Genomic DNA, 16721 nt, shown 5'->3' on the forward strand with positions numbered 1-16721 from the left:
ACATGCACACACACAGATTTTTTTGTAAATTATTATGTAGGACACTAATATGATGACTTGAAGTCGCCTCTCCTATGCCAGGCCTCTGATCCCTGGGAGGGAATCGTGTTATAACTGGTTTTCCCAGCATGCATTTGCTCAGGCTTGCCCACACTGAAACTCAGCTGCCACTTCCCGCCCACTCAGCCAGCCTGAGGAATCTTTTTGCTGCCGTCTATGCCTGTCAGCTTGACGTCTTTCTGTTCAATAGCATTTTTAGCATTGTCTGCAAACTTGGAAATGACATGCACACCCCCACTTCCGGATTAATAAGTAGAAGAAGAAATAAGATTCATCCTGACAAGTATTCTGTAAAACATTCATTTATTCTTCAACGTTTTTAAAGGAACTAGTTTTTAATGTTCGTGGTGGATTTTTTTTTTTTTTTTAGCAGTCTCTTGATAATGGAGATTTGAGCAATTTTAGATTTGGGTGTTTGTGAAAATATTTGCAAAGGAAAAATAAAGTCATAGAGTGATAAAATATTGGGTCTGAAAATATCATAGGAGCCTTTTAGATGGACACAGGCCTCTGAAGTAATCCTTAAATCCTCACCGTAGTGTCCCAAGGTTGATTGGAAAGGCAGCGTCACAGACACAAAGAGACAGAGAGACAGAGACAGAGAAAGACATAGATAGACAGAGAGAGAAAGGAAGAGAGACAAAGATAGAGAGACAGGGAAACAGAGATAGAGAGATAGAAGTTAAAACAAAAGAGGGCCCGTGGACTTCCCTGGCGGTCCAGTGGTTAAGACTCTGCGCTTCCACTGCAGGGGCCCAGGTTCGATCTCTGGTCAGGGAAGGTCCCGCATGCCGCGTGGCCTGGCCTAAAAAATAAAAGGGGGCCCAGCCTTCAGCTGATAGTGCCGACACAGGAGGGCCAGCTCAATACATAGTCTCTGTCCTGGGGCTGGAGTAGAACAGGGCAGGAGGGTGCGGATACCAAGGATTCCCTCGAAATCTCCCCCCTTCCTGGGTTGAACTTGGGATACGCAGGTTCCCAAAGGATCCCTGGGGATGAGCTGGCCCCAGCCAGGCATGACCTGGCCCCTCTTCACCAAGACTGTGATCAACCCTCCTGGAAGGAAGCCCTGCAGAAAATGCATTAACCTTTATCATCCACCTCGTTCAGGGAATTGGAATATTTAGGACTAAATCAATATTTTAACTGGGGTTACGACTTCCTGGAGAGTAAATGACTGTCCCCTGTGCACGGTCCACAGTTGGCCAAGGGGATTTGGGGCACAGTAGGATTCCAATGCGATGTTCAGGCTACACCGGCCAGGATGGCTACACCTGCCCCATCAAGTCAAATTGCATGTGGAAGCACATACTGAGGGTTAGTTAGACATGAACGACAATAACTTTTGCCATTATAGTAAATGTTCTATTAACATTTATGGAAAGAGCATCAAAGAGAGAAAGGAACGCGGGGCGTTCCTCTGCCCCCACCCCCAGGGGCCCACCCCATGCCTCAGCTTCACGTCTGTCCCATTCTCATACCATCCCCACTCTGTTGTGTGCATGATAGGATTTGTATTTTCTCCTTTTTTCCTTCCTTTCCTCTCCTCCTCCCTCTTTGCATTCAGGATTATGAAACTTTGCTGTGGGCCCTGCCCTTGCTTCTCCTTCTCCTGCTTACCCTGTGGGTGTGTGGGTGAAATGGGGAGGGGGCCCCCAAATATATATCAGCCCAACAGCCATAAGTCTCTTCCTTTATTATTAAGAAACAAAACAACAACAACAAATGGCGTCATGAAGATGAACAGCATTGGTGAATTAGCTGAAGTTTTTTTTTTCTTTTGTACTCTGTCCTCAAATTTAATGGAATAATGTGTCTTGTACATATAAGAAGAAAAGATCTACCTTCAAAAAATGGATTTTTTTAATGGTAATGGAATATCAGAGACTTTTAAGGCTCCAAAAGTACTGAAATTTTACAGAATAGCTGCTTCTAACTAAACCTTAGTGGCCACAATGCCTCTAGTTCACCAATCTTTAAATTTGTGGTTTGTTTCTGTTTTATTCTTCTGAGTTTTCTACTTTCAGGAGGTTTCTGGACAGAGATTCTTGAACCTATCGAGGTCCTCCATGACATAAATTAAATACGGACTGCTTTTGTTTTCTCTTGAGCCAGGAAATTACATGTGAAATTTTATCTTCCTAGAATACAATTTTGTGCAATCACTCAGTTATTAGAGTTTTTGATAAGTCTAATTCACATAAGTCTAATTCACAGAACTCAGTTTGTTCATCTGTTAAATGGGTTTAATAATGTCTGCCTCACTTATTCCACCGTGTTTGGTGCCATTTCTTGCCATGCCTAAATTACGGATTGGCATGAAGTGTCCTTGCTGGAACCACTCTCATAGTGATCTCCTATGTAAACGTACATGTACACATCATCAAGAACCTGCACGTATATCTCTAAAATGATATTGCCATCAGCAGTTGATCAATAAGAATGCATTGAATTGGTAAGGGATAGATGACGGATAAAGTAAAAGACATAGGCTGATTCCCCTGCCCTCAAGATGCTTGTCCAGTGGTGAAGACCATGAACTCTGGAGCAGGGCAGCCTGAGTGCGGGTCCTGGTTCTGCCACCTGCTTGCTGAGCAACTCTGGCCAAGGTGCTTCCCTCTGCCTGCCTCAGTTACCACATCTGTGGAATGGCCACAGCAACCCTCACTAAATCACAGGGCAATTAGGAGGATTAAATGAGCTAATTCATGTAATCCACTTTGAAGAGTGACTGGCACATGACAAATGCTATATAAATGTTTCTTAAATAAATTTTTAAAAATGGATGATCTAGTGAAGGAGAGGAGACCAATGTATTTCCTGTAATTGCAGTGCAATCCAACAGTTGCCAGGAGAGGTGTGTGCAAAGTGCTACAGAATTTAAAGGAAGGGGTAAGTGACAAGATTAAATAAGTGCAGGGGGGTTACTGGCTCTATAATAGAAGCATCACTCCATGGCAGGTCACAGGGGGCAGAGCCGAGGCCTGCGAGGAGGCGGGAGGGGTGAGGCGCAGGAGGGCAGGCTCTTCTTGCTGCGATGGGGAATCAGATTCCTTCCTCCTCTTTCAATGGCAGCCTCTCTTTTGGAATTTCTGCTCTAAAACTTGAAGTCCACAGGGAAGTGTTTGCTTTGATGTGTGCTTCCTCTAAAAGAGAATGTGACTGAAGATAATGCTGGCACACCCAAAGGCTGCATGTCTGTGAATATCTGCCAGTTCTATTCTTGAATATTGACATATGTCCACATTCTACAGGGGGATGCTCTGGCAATCTGATTAGAAATCACGAAATCTGAAGTGTGACCCAGGATGTACTAATTCCCAGGGGCTAACAGTGCTCAGTACTTAAGCACGGTGGCCCAGTGGGATTCAGATGTCAAATCCCTTCCTCCAGATGTGCATTTACCCGCGGGGATTCCGATGCTGGCAGACTTTACAGCTCTCCTTGCAAAGGGTGCCAGCCTCAAAGGAAAGGATGACTTCCGTGCTTGCTTTGCCAAATCTACAGGTAGCTTTCGGACAATGGCTCCTGTCTCGCATAATCGTTCCTTAAACAAGTGCTCTCTTGATTGGAAAAGTGATGATTTTATTTCATTTTATTTTTAGAAAAAAAATCACTGAGCGCTGGACGCCGAGGACAGCTGGAGCGTGTGGGACGTGGGGTGCTATTTTTTCCTCGCCGCTTTGGGAACCAAGCAGATGGGTGGCCACTTGATTAGATCAGGGGCCAGATATGGTGCCTTCCAGCTGTTGGCCACATGACCACATTTACTATGGGCAAAGGGGAGAATTTCCCTTCTGTTTTCCATTTTCCCTTGGTCCTCAGCTTCTTTAAATTGTGTTTCTGGGCTGCGGAAAGCACATCTGCCTACTCCTCTTTGAAATATGCGGCTATGGATTCTCTATGGGAAAAGAATTTCCAAACGCCTTTTGTAAAATACGCGAAGGGACTTTGCTGCATTCAGGTAACCTGAGCAGGATCTGGGCTTTTAAATGAAGTGGGGCACTTTCTCACAACATTGGCAGGTAGACAAAGCCCCGGTCCCAAGAGAGCGTGGTCCGAGACAGAGCGGAGGACAAGAAGTGATACTCTTGCATCCTAGGGGAGGTCTGAGAGGAGTCCTTCCTGCTGGCACTGGATGTGCCGCTACTGTCCCATTGGAAACTGGTGATGAAAGATAATACTTTTCTAGGCACATTAACACTTTACAGTTTGTAAGCACTCTATACTTTACACATCACAAATGTGGCTTCATAAACTCCCAGCCAAACACCAAGTACTGGGGCCACGTTTGTTCTCAAGTCCCTCCATCCTCAGACACAGGCTTAGCAGTTCATGGCTGAAGAGACATAAAATCTTCTCCTGCAATCAGAGGGTCTGTGAACGTGTGGGTGACAGTGGCACGGTGTCGTGACACAGATGGGTCGGGTCCTAGCTGTCCCACATACTCTGTGAGCCACAGTCTACCTGTGTGTTGAATGGGGATTATTTCCTTCCCTGTGGACCTCACGGGGCTTGGCTGGATCGGATGAAACCATGGGTGAGCAACGGCCTTGGAAATAAGACAGTTTCCTGTGCACGTATTGATAGTAGGAGCTGAGCATATTAATCTTATGAGTCGAGCTCTCAGGCATATTATGATCCTCTATTGAATCTTTATCAAACAGTGAACTTGGGGTTCCCAAACGTCTCACCTCGTTGAGAAAATGAGGTCACTGCACATCCCACGTCCTCTGGTGTGTCACTTAGAAAAGGCCCTGGACACAATCACTTTTGGCAGAATTCTGCTTCGGTGGTGCTCTACGCTTTACATCTCTTTTCCTCCGTGTATTTCCTCAGTTAAGCCTCATGACATCCCTAGGAAGTAGGTACCGCCACTGTGCGGTCACCTCTGAGGAACCGGAGCTTAGGGATTGAGGGATTTTCTCATCTTGTAAGGGGGGAGCCGGGAGTTGAACCCATGTTTCCAACGCCGGCAGCGGAGGCACTGTCAAGGGGGCTGTGTTGCAGGAGCCCCACGTCCAGGTTCAGCCTCCGCTGTGGCAACCCGCGTGCTTCAGGGAACCTCTTCTTGTCTCCTTGGTCACGTAAGCTTCATCTCTTCATCTTTTCATCCCAAGAGTCCCTGTGGGAAGGTGACTTGACGCTAGTTTTGAGTTTTTGTCGAAACTTCTCCAGTGCAAGGCAGGTACTCAGGGGTGGGTGCAGACTTGATTTTACAAGTACATCTGTTCTGTTTATTTTTGCTTCTTTGCAGTATTATCAACTCCTGCTCCATATGGATGGTCCATATTGTGCCTCGGTGAAATGATACCACATTATGCTTTTATCCCTTTATCATCAAACACTACTCATGAAAAAATCACCAGGTTTGCCTAGGTTCATCTGTTCAATTTATTTTTCCCAAACTTTATTTTGAATAAAACACCTACGGTAAATGTGATTTATGTAAATGAATAAAACAAAACTGTTATATAAGCTTTTTTGACATCATTCAGTCCCGTTCTGTCGGGGTGCCACTATACAAAATATTCTGGCAGCCTGTTTTCCATAGGATTATATTATTTCTGAAATCGCAGAGCCAAAGAGATAAAACTATAATATACTTTCAAATGCTTTAATTTAATTTTTTTTTTCTCTTCTCTCCCCAAGCTTCCCAGATGGAGGAACTCCAATATTTTAAAAGAAGCTTTTACTTATGAGAATCTTTCAACACTATTCCAAGTGCCTGTAGCTATTCCTCTCTCATACTCTCTGCGTTTCTCCATTTTTCTCACACCTCTCTCCCTGATCTTATTTAAAGAACGGCAATCCATCTTTCCTTTTTTCTTCTTCTTCTTCTTTACTGTTATATTTTCTTGCTTTCTGCTCCCCAGAACCTTGAATGGAAGAATTTCCATTCTCAGAGCTTGCGCTGGGGGCCAGCTCCTGTGCCCTGGATTTACAATTATCTCACTTATCGCCTGTGCCACTCGGCTCCGGGAGAGGCTCTTATCTCCACCTGGCAGGTGGGAAATGAAGACTCAGGGAGCGGAGGGCCTAACCAGCTCAAGGGCGCACTGCTAGACTCACCGCTGCGTCACTGAACGTGTGGACGTCCACACTGCCGCAGGCGGGCAGGGAGGATAAACGCCTTTGCACCTGTTCTTCCCAGGACACGGGCCACCTGTACGGCTGATGCCACGGCAGCTTGCGGTGTCTTCAGCTAACGGAGCCACGTTCGTGGCTGAGGCTGAGGCTTCCCACGTGGCAGACCTGCTGGGTCATTGTCAGCCCCTTCGTTCTATGCAGTGAGGAAACTGAGTACCAGAGACAGGGTCATGACCTACCTAAAGCAGCACATCCAGTAACAGGAAGTGTGTGATCATAAGATCTCTGAACTCTGTATCCAACATGCATTTCTTATAATCTGACACTCAGTTGAAGACCCACGGTGCCCTTAATGAAGAAGTGAAATAAACCAATGATTAGTTCACTAAATATTAATGTATAAGACTTTTAATGCAGGTATTTCATATCTAATGAAGTAATAAACTTTTACATTTGAGATAATGTATGTAAAACCTTTTGAAAATTAATATACTACTAAAATATATGTTAGTATGATGATTGTAAATGTGAATCGTTAAGAACAGAAATGAATCAAACTCATGTTTCCTCATAAACGAAGGTCACCTGGCTTGGGTACCTTTTGCTCTTTCTTCCGTGTTTGTTGGGAGATCTGGTACAAAAAGTTGGACTTGCATTAGTGTTGCGATATCCCCTACTGGATTTTTCAAAGAATTCTTCGGATATTTTTGTAAACTTCAGGCACAATATCCAAATACTGAATTCTTTAGTCCAGCAGTCTCTTGTGGATTACTCATCAGGAGATATGCTCTCAGGACAGTCATCTCGAGGCTGTATATCCCTGGAAAGTTCATTAGCATGACAACTCTCCAAATCCCAGTTTCCCTAGTACCAGGATAGAAAGTCCTGACTATTTTTGCAAGTCCCTCTCACTGCAAAATAGCAGAAAGCTATAGAAAAAGCATGCTTGAGTATAATAGAGACTGGAGACGGGTTGGTATTTTTCACACCATAACCCAATGTGTAGTTACCTTAGCCTGAAAAGTAGTCATGAGTACACCAGACCCAATCTGCATGGTGTTTGTCAAATGGCTGTCTATCCAGTTCGTGCCAAGCAGATATCTGAGCATTTCTGTTTTAATATTTTCTTCATGTGCTCATAACTCATGTTCAGTATTGGTGTTTGGGGATCGATCTATTTTTAATTATGAAAGTAGAAGATCTGTGTTGCTCTTGTTTTCCCCGTTTTTGCTACATTTCTACTGCAAGGAAAGGAATATGCTCTCTACTGCCTGGAAATATGGCTGAGGGCATATCACCAGCTTGGAGTCTGCTGCCGATGGGGAGAGGATCAGTACGAAGTCACTCCTTTTTAAAGTGAGACTTGTCATAATCATCGCTATCCAAAGTGAGGTGATGTTTTTTCTTCTATACAATTGGCATTTGACAATTAACAATGCAATGCCCACTGCTGGGCAGAAAGGGCTTCCTAGTGTGGGAGTCATAGATGCCTTTCTTACACTTTTTTACCTTAATTAAGAGCAAGGATGAAAGAAAAGGTGACCAGGAAAAGGTAGAGGCAGCATTCTGGGTCCTGAGCTGGAGTATAGCAGCCGTGACTCCTGTCAGCATGACGATGGTGCAGTGGTGGTGGTGGTGGTGATGGTGGTGATGGTGGTGATGTTGATAGGCGATACAGCAGAAGCTCGGAGAGGTCTGGAACTTGCTCTGTTTATGCTTTCAGCATCCTTGGTGTTGAGTCCCAGATCACTGATCTTTTTTCTCTTTCCCCTTGTTCCTCATCCTTTCCCAGATTTACATCCATTTTGCTTCTAATGGACATAATGTTTGGTGTGATGCTCATGCTGAGAGATTATTGTACTGATTGTTTGGACTAAACATTCTCCCGGTGGGACTGAGCAGAGGTTTCCTGGGGCCAATGCAGTACCATTTCTTCAAGCAGACCCAGTGGTCCTATACCCCGTCCCTGGCAGGCAAGGAATGGACCACACAATTGATTCTGGGACACTCACTGACACTTTAGTCCCTCTGTAGGCAGAATCAGTTTTCCCAGATTTTGGAACAGCAGAGAAAGACTTTTGTCCCAATGAAAGATAAATCAACAAATGAAAACAACAACTTCCAAATGGTACTTCCAGCCTATGGGCTGGTGTTGGAGTGTGTCCTGGAGCACAGGACAGCTTTGGAAAAGTTATTTAACCTTACTAACCATAATTTTTTTTCCTGAAAAATGGATATGGGCATGCTTAATTGAGAAGTTTAATTCTCAAGTGCCAAGTTTAATTGAGAATTAAATAAGTTAATGTACTTGAAAAGGTCAACATGCTCACCAGCACAATGAAGAACATTAAGAACTTTGATGTTATACTGTCTTCCTCAACTGGGCCAGTCTTACTCCCTGTTCATGTTGCCTCTCTGAGTTGATGCTGGTTAAAACTTCTCAGGTTTCCAAACAAGAGTCCCAGAGTCCCAGGAATCAGGCTCCTTTCCATATTCCACACTCCATACTCCATGTCTAAATCCTATCAGTCTATGCCAGATATATTGCCTATCTCAATACTGTCTGTCCCCACTATCCGCTTCACTGTAGAGTTTTCAGGCCTCTGTTATCTCATGTGCATGTATTATCTCAAACCCAACCAATTACAGCTGCCGTCAGTCAGTTTCCTCCTACTCTGATCCATTCTTGTTTTTTCTTAATAGGCTTTATTATTTTTTTGACAGTTTTAGGTTCACAGCAAAATTGAGCAAAAGGTACAGAGATTTCCCGTATATCTCCTGCCCCTGTACATGCCCACCCTCCCCCATTATCAACAGTCCCCCCACCAGAGTGGGACCTTTGTTACAACTGATGCATACATTGATGCATCATTATCACCCAAAGTCCATAGTTTACGTTGGTGTTCACTCTTGGTGTTGTACATTTTATGGGTTTGGACAAATATATAATGACATGAATCCACCACTACAGTACCATACTGAATAGTTTCACTCTCCTAAAAATCCTCTGTGCTCTGCCTATTTATCTCTCTCTCTCCCCAGACTCTTGTAAACCACTGACCTTTTTATTGTCTCTATAGTTTCACTTTTCCAGGATGTCATATAGTTGGAATCATACAGTATGTAGCCTTTTCAGATTGACTTTTTTTCACTTAGTAATATACGTTTAAGGCTCCTCCATGTCTTCCCATGACTTGATAGCTCACTTCTGTTTAGGGCTGAATAGTAATCCCATTGTCTGGATGTACCACAATTTATTTATCCATTCACCTACTGAGTGGCATATTGGTTGCTTCTAAGTTTGGGCAATTATGAATAAAGCTGCTTAAAAATTCATGTGTAGGTTTTTGTGTGGCCCAAAGTTGTAAACTCAGTCGGGTAAATACCAAAGAGCATGACTGCTGGATCATGTGGTAAGAGTATGTTTAGTTTTGCAAGAAACTGTCAAACTGCCTTCCAAACTGTACCATTTTCCATTTCCATTATTAACGGTTGAGAGTGTCTATTGGTCCATATCCTTGTCAGCATTTGGTGCTATCAGCGTTCCAGATTTTGGCCATTCTAATAGGTGTGTTGTAGTGTCTCATTGTTTTAATTTACATTTTCCTGATAACATATAATGTGGAACATTGGTTTCATAAGTGTATTTCCCACGTGTATATCTTCTTTGATGATATGTCTGTTTAACCCTTTGGTACATTTTTAAATTAGGTTATTTGTTTTCTTATTGCTGAGTTTTAAGAGTTCTTTGTATATTTTGTATGAGTTCTTTATCAGGTAGCTTTCTGCAAATATTTTCTTCCAATGTGTGGCTCATCTTTTCATTCTCTTGACATTGTCTTTCACAGAGCAGAAATTTTTAATTTTAATAAAGCCTCCCTTACCAACTTCTTTTCATGAATCATACTTTTGGTGTTGTACCTAACAAGTTATTGCCATTTCCATGGTCATTTAGATTTTCTCCTATGTTATCTTCTAGGAGATTTATACTTTTGCATTTTACATTTAGGTCTGTGATCCATTTTGAGTTAATTTTTGTTAAGGGTATAAAGTCTGTGTCTTGTTTCATTGTTTTTTGTTTTGTTTTGTTGATTTTTGTTTCTGCATGTGAATGTCCATTTTTTCCAGCACCATTTGTTAAAAAGACTATTTTTCTCCAGTATGTTGTCTTTGCTTTTTTGCCAAAGGTAAGTTGACTGTGTTTATGTGGGTCTCTTTCTGGGCCTTTATTCTGTTCCATTGATCTATTTGTCTGTTCTATCACCAATACCATTCTCTTGATTACTGTAGCTTTATAGTAAGTCTTAAAATCAGGTAATGGCAGTCTTTGAACTTTGTTCTTTCCCCTCAGTATTGTATCAGTTATTCTTGGTCTTTTGCCTCTCCATATACATTTTAGGATCAGTGTGTTAATAGCCACAAAATAACTTTCTGGGATTTTGTTTGGGATTGTGTTGAATCTATTGATCAAGTAGGTAAGAACTGACATTTTGACAATATTGAGTCTTCTTACCCATGAATATGGAATATCCTTCCATTTACTTAGATCTTTGATTTCGTTCATCAGAGTTCTGTAGTTTTCTTTGTATACATATTGTACATCTAGGTTATCAAATTTGTAGGCATAGAATTGTTCATCATAACCTAGCATTATCTTTTCAGTGTCCAAGAGATCTGCAAGTCAATTTTCTTGAGTTTTTTCAAAGAACACTTTTGGTTTTGTTAATTTTCTCTATTGATTTCCTATTTTCATTTTCTTTGCTTTCTGCTTTAATTTTTATTATTTCTTTTCTTCTTACTTTGGCTTTAATTTCCTCTTCTTTTTCTATTTTCCTAATGTGGAAACTTAGATTATTAATCTCAGCTCCTTCTTTACTTTTAAATATATTCATTCAATGCTATAAAATTCCTCTAAGTACTGTTTGGCTTCATCCAACAAATTTTGACAAGTTGTGTTTTTATTTTCATTTAGTTCAAATTTTTAAAAATATTTAATTTAGATTTATTATTTGACCGATGTGTTATTTAGAAGTGTGCTGTTTAATTTCCAAGTATTTGGGGGTTTTCCAACTATCTTTCTGTTACTGATTTCTAGTTTAATTCCATTATGGTCTGACAGCAGGCATTGTTATGATTTCTATCATTTAAATTTGTTAAGATATGCTTTAAGGCCCAGATGTTTTCTATCTTAGTGAATGTTCCATGTGAGCTTGAGTTTCTGTCACATGAAAGTGATGTGCCTAGGTGTAGTTTTGGGGGTATTTAATGTGCTTGGTGTTCTCTGATCCTCTTGGATCTGTGTTTGGTTTTTAACATTAATTTAGTGGAAATTCTCAGTCATCATTGTTTCAAATATGTCTTCTCTTCCTTCCTTTCTTTCTTCTACTTCACATGATGTGTATGTTACACTTTTTGTAGTTGCCCCAGAGTTGGATATTTTGTTCTGATTTTTGCAGATTTTTTTTTTTCCCTTTGCTTTTCAGTTTCAGAAGTGTCTATTGAGATATCCCCAAGCTCAGAGATAGTTTTCTCAGCCGTGTCCAGTATATTAATAAGCTCATCAAAGGCATTTTGCACATCTGTTATAGTATCTTGATTTCTGGAATTTCTGTTTGATTCCTTCTTAGAATTTTTACCTCTCTGGTTACGTTGTCCATCTATTCTTACGTGTTGTCTTCTTTACCTATTAGAGGGCTTAGCATATTGATCATAATTTTTTTAAATTTCCAGTCATGTGATTCCAACATCCCTGCCATGTCTGAGTCTGGTTCTCATACTTGCTCTGCCTCTTCAAACTGTGTTTTTTGCCTTTTAATATGCCTTGTGATTTTTCTTGATAGCCAGACATGATGAACTGGGTTGAAAGAGCTGCTGTAAATATGCCTCTAATAATTGGGCGGTGAGGTGTGGGTGGAGGAGAAGCATACTACAGTCCTAAGATTAGGGTCAGTCTTTTAGGAAATTTGTGTCTCTCGTTATGAACTTCACATTAACTTTTCAGCTTTTGCCTTCCCCCTCATCCTTTTAGGTGGGACAGGATAGATAGAGTGGGCTGAGTTTGGATAGGTTCCTTTCCCATGTGGAAGGCTAGAGGGGGCGAAATTGGCTATTCCCTTCCTTCATGTCTAGACTCTGCTAAAACTCCAGCAGGTTAGGTTCTGGTTAAATAGTCTCTCCTGAGAGCAGACCTTGTGAAGGGGAAGAGAAGACACTGGCATATCATATCTTGAACTAATGATTTTTTTCTCTCCCCCAACCAAAAGCATGAGGGGATATTTTTCTGTGGTATCACTGTGAGAACCTGGTTGAATTCCTGGCAGTAAAACTCACAAAAGTGCAGGGACCCCTGTATGACTAGGCCCCCTGGAGTCTGTCCCTCAGACTTGTTCACGCAGAGCCTCCAGCCATTTGTCCAGTACAGTTTAGGTTTTCCTACTCTGGCACTGGTTCCCACAGAGGTTTCTGCTCCTGAGTTCCTGCTCTGGTGGGTTGTGAGTCTTAGTATTTGCCTCTCTGTCTCTGCAATTGAGGAAGGCAGCAGTTTACCCTGTGATCTCACTTCCCTTAGAGACCTAAGAAGAGTTGTTGACCTTTCAGTTTGTTCAGTTTCTTACTTGTTGTTTGGGCTGAGTGGTGACTTCTAAGTTTCTTATGTGAGAACAGGAACTGGTCCATTCTTCATACAACACGTGGAGTCACTCCTTGGTTCTCCACTGTCTTCAGGATAAATTTCGCCCTCCTGAGCAGGACATGCAATGGCTTCACCCTCAATCTCTCCCTACCTCTTCAGCCTCTGCTTCCTCCACTGTATTCACACCCCTGCCAGAGCAAACTTCTAAATCTTCCACAAACATAGGGTTTTGTCTCCTAACTCTGTACTTAACAAGTGTTATTTCCTAGGTATGAATGACCATTCCCCTCTCCTTTCCCTGTTATGAATATATTCAACCTTCAAGATTTCGTTCAAAAGAGACCTCCTTCTTTTTCTACACAACCTAAGCTGTAGTTTGAGGCTTCTCCCCAGTTACCTTGTATCATTTGATTAGAGCATTTACAGCCTTTTATTTTAAGTATCTGCATTTTTCCTCTCCCACCAGGCTCTGCTCTCTACAATGAAGTGACTCTAATTCACTTCAATAAATAAGTGAAAGAATCAACAGTTGAATGTTAAGAAGTTTGTCTCCAAAACCCTTTCAATGATTTTTAAACTGAGCTCTGTAATGGACCTTTAGAAACTATTCAAAGACAAGATTTTACTTCCTATAGTTTCTCTTATTTAATGGACATTATAATCACTGGTATCAATTTATTTTTTAATGATTTTATAATCATGATATTGTATAATTACAATAGTAATGTAATTAAGGAATCCGTCAACCCAGTTAACAATAATGAGCATTACTTAAAAGTTACAACCACTCTTGTCATTGGCTCACCTACCACATTACAGCCACTATGACTTTACAGGATGCAGCTTTTATCACAAAATGTGAGACAGTGAACAAGATGCTGTTCATATCTCAGTTAATAAGCTCATGAGGTAGATATTATGACTTCAATTTTATAACTGACAAAGGTGAAGATCAGAAGATTGAAAAGATCTTTGCAGGCCACAGAGCTAGTGAGTGGCAAAGTCAGGAACAGAATATGTTACCCCATCCTCCTGTGCTGTAGTCATTTTTCGTCATTTTATGGGACCTTTCAGCATAGCTTTCTTTTGCCTTTATTCAACTTTCTATTTTTCTATTAACAGATTTTGACTTTTCATTTATAGATTTCCAACTTTTTATACTCTGCAGACATTGATAGTTTCCCTCTTCAGTTTGTGCCATCTATCCGTTTTTATTTTCTACTTATCAAAATTCTCTGATAATTTTTTCTAGCTATTTTTCTTCATTTCCTTCTACTTTGTATTTTCAGATCTAATGAGATAATGAATTATGAAATATTAAAAGTAGTAGTTTTTCCATTTGCTCATTATTAAATTCGACCTCAACCTATGGAGAAGAATAAAGTAAGACTTTTATAGTACTTAATCAAGTAACATAGGTAAAATACTCTGAAATACCATGTTACAAAAGACAATACTACATAAAATCATCTTATACTCATTTTGGTTTCTTGCACAATTTCACCTTATTCATGTCATGAAAAGGTGGTGCCCAGTGGAGTGTGGCGTTTACCTTGACAAGAGAGTGCAGCTTTATATCGATACAAACAGGGTAACCTGCACCCAGGGCTGCAAGGGAGGCCTTTGCCTCTGTTTAAAGGAGAATTTCAAATGTTGCTCATAAAGTATACAGGAGCTTTTATCCCTCAGAAATGTGAACTTCCCTTCTATTTTGGGAGATCATGAGATCTTCTCCTGTTCTGTTCCTGAGGTGTGTGTAAAATGAGTTCTCTTATCAGTTCCGCCTGCCCAGAAGAGATAATTTAGTGACAGAACAGAGAGCTTCCTTGTGTGATTTCTACCCGGTGTCCTTTGCAAATGCGGCATGTGATTTCATGGACATTTTCATGTTTTTTATTAGAAGTTGCTGAATTTGAACTAGTTACAATCCCTCTTTTTAATAGACTATATCAAAAATGTTTAAATTCCATGGCATTGGTGGAACCGTCCATTATGTCTGAGGACAAGGGCTAGGAGCATGCATGGGGTGTTATCAGCGGCTCTAAATAGGTATTCAGTTTGAAGATAGAGTGCATGATGAAAGAAAGGCAGACCCTAGCAGGTTATTTAGCTTTCAGTTCTGAGGAACCTGTCATTGCCTGCTTCTGTAAACCTACCTAATGTGATTTATCTGATCCATTTCAATGCAAAAGAAAGAAACGGCTCCTGTTAGCAGAAACAGCAATTATAAGCTCACAGAAACAGCAGTTAGAAACTTGCAAGGCTGGTGCTGCTTAAACATCTAGGCTAAGCACTTTTTAAATGAGGACTTTAATCTTGTTAGTGGTCTGTAAATGAGAAGCCCTCTCAGCAATCAGATGTTCACGAATAGGGCCATTTCCTATGGACCAATGCTATCTAGAAGACTAAAGCTCTCTTGCTAGGGAAGATTGACTTTGTAGCAGGGTCTTAACAGGTATCCAAACAGACCACAGAGACTCTGTTTGGGAGCACGGAGTCTGACAGCCTTGGGGGGACTCACGACACTGCCCACACACCCTTACTGTTCTCCTCTCCTGTCCTCCCCTTCCATGTCTCTCTTCCATGTATACGATCTCCTCGGGGGCAGGGAAATGAGACACTTGAACTCAGAACCCAGAACGTATGGGTGGATAAAAACCAGGAAATTTCACTGAGGTGATTAAAGCCTCAACACCCTCTTTGGGGGTGAAGCTTCAGCTTAATGATGCTTTTTCTTTTTTTATAGCTTTTTAAAAAAATTATTGAAGTATAGTTGATTTACAATGTTGTGTTAATTTCTGCTGTACAGCAAAGATATTCAGTTATACATACATATATATATATATATATATATACACATTCTTTTTCATATTCTTTTACATTATGGTTTATTACAGGGTATTGAATATAGTTCCCTGTGCTATACAGTAGGACCTTGTTGTCTATCCATTCTCTATATAATAGCTTGCGTCTGATGATCACTTTGTCTTTGAGTTGAGTCATTTCTTTAGCACCTGCCACTTCTAAGTGTTTGGTTAAGGATCTGAGAGGAACATGGTCCAAGTCAGATGCACTGAAAGGCACTGAGATGAGGGTCAGATGCCGATTTCTAGCCTGAGATGGTTTAACAAGAGTTGATCCCTTCTGAGCTCACCACACAGTGACCTGGCTATGGATTAGCCATTGACAGCGCAAGGAGTGTCAATTATTCATTGACAGTAGGAAGAATTCCAGAGGATAAACCTGGGTCTCGTTCAGGTAAAATCCTGCTTCAGCTAATTTTGGGCTCCTGTGTGGGGATAAAAATGCAGGAAGTCCACGGGGCCTCCATGCAGAAGAATCACAAACAAGGAAGCTGACTCATTGCGAGAGCAAGGAAAAGAAAGTTCTCCTTCCATCCATCTTCCTAAATTCAGAACAAAGGGATCTCAGATAGCAAGTGTTTCATACCTCCTGGAGGGTTCTATGGCTAGTTCAAATGACAGCTGGATCCCCATGTCCCTGGAGGTAAGCTCTCTCTTGCCAGGCCATTCCCTTGGGAGTCTGGGAGTTGTCCTCTGTGTGCTCACATCACAGTTATTTTCCTTGTGGCCAACTGACCTCATGGGCCACGAACCAGCCCCTCATATGTTTTCAAAAACTGCCTGCTTTTGTGTACAATAGCCTTGCCACTCACATGTGGCCCAGGGCATCATCACCTGCTTCCTAAATTTGGCAACAGGATCACCTGGGGAACTTTCCAAAAATCGATTCTATGACCCCATCTTCTTTGTGCTGAATTTGAATGAAAAATTAAGTATGAGAATGTGTATTTTTTTTTTTTTTTTAGAAAAAAACCTTTCCAAGTGAATTCTGTCATCAGCCAGGTTGAGGAAATAGTAACGGGATTACCTTCCTTAAAATCTCCTTGTCCAAACCTAGCTTTAGGTACAGACGAGAG

This window comes from Eubalaena glacialis, chromosome 14, assembly GCF_028564815.1.
Source record: "Eubalaena glacialis isolate mEubGla1 chromosome 14, mEubGla1.1.hap2.+ XY, whole genome shotgun sequence".
Lineage (NCBI taxonomy): Eukaryota > Metazoa > Chordata > Mammalia > Artiodactyla > Balaenidae > Eubalaena > Eubalaena glacialis.